The 995-nt window shown below is 45.7% G+C and overlaps 1 non-coding gene across 1 annotated transcript; it reads left to right on the forward strand.

The window, feature by feature from the left end:
- Positions 1 to 576: 576 nt before the first annotated feature.
- Positions 577 to 757, forward strand: LOC119710695. The gene has a single exon (XR_005259610.1). It is a non-coding gene; the product is annotated as a U2 spliceosomal RNA (small nuclear RNA).
- The last annotated feature ends 238 nt before the right edge of the window (positions 758 to 995 follow it).

Here is a 995-nt window from a genome sequence, read left to right on the forward strand (position 1 = left end):
TCCATGTTAACAGAAAAATCTCCAGTAGCTGCTACCTGCTGTTAGAAACTTCACATTTCTCAAGGTCATTGACATGCAGAATGTGAAAGATCTGCCTCTAAGTTTGGATCTCGATTACCCTACTACAAACCTTGAGTGATGACATGTGCCTTGCAGCTGATAATGCAGTACTTTATCAGAACTTAGTACAGTTCGATGGTGTCTTCAAATGTTGTTGGCACCAGGGACTTGCTTCGGTTTGTGTTGCTGGTTGTTGGAGGTGGGGGGTTGGTTTCAGGCAGCTGATGTTGCTGTCATGGAAGCATCTTAGTCCGGGACAGGAAAGGCCAAAACATTGCTGGGGTTACATCCAGAATTCCCCATGAATTGGTCCCATTCCAGCAAGGAATGGAGCTTGATGTTTTATGAAAAGTCACAAAGTTGAGCAGAAGGAGAACTGAAGTGGCTTTACTGTAGCTTTTTCCTTTCACAAGCTCCAGGCTAAGTAATAACATGACAATGATAAGTATTGTCACCAGCTGGGTAATCTATATGCATCTATTCCTTTGAAGGAACCATGCAAAAAGAAAGGACAGATTTGCTGCTGGTGTTGGCCAAGTGTAGTATTTGCTCTTAAAAGTTTAATATCTGATATGGCCTTGATGAGGGATTTTATATTAAACAGACTTTGGGGCATGGGAGTTGCACCTGGAGCTTGCTCTCTCTGCTTCATGCATTGCCCCATTATTGCAGTGACTCTGGGAATGGTGCACTGATAGGTTTGAGTTGCACCAAAAGAGAGGTGGGTCAGAAGGTCAGAGAAGGTGGCTCTTTCTCTTTACTCTGCCCTCATGAGACCCTACCTGGAGCTCTGCATCCAGCTCTGGGGTCTCCAACATAAGAATGACATGGACATGTTAGAGCAGATCCAGAGTAGGGACTCAGAGATGCTCCAAGAGCTGGAGCACACCGTCTCTGGAGATAGGCTGGGAGAGCTGGGGGTGTTCAGCCTGGAG

The sequence above is a fragment of the Motacilla alba genome, chromosome 1 (assembly GCF_015832195.1).
Source record: "Motacilla alba alba isolate MOTALB_02 chromosome 1, Motacilla_alba_V1.0_pri, whole genome shotgun sequence".
Lineage (NCBI taxonomy): Eukaryota > Metazoa > Chordata > Aves > Passeriformes > Motacillidae > Motacilla > Motacilla alba.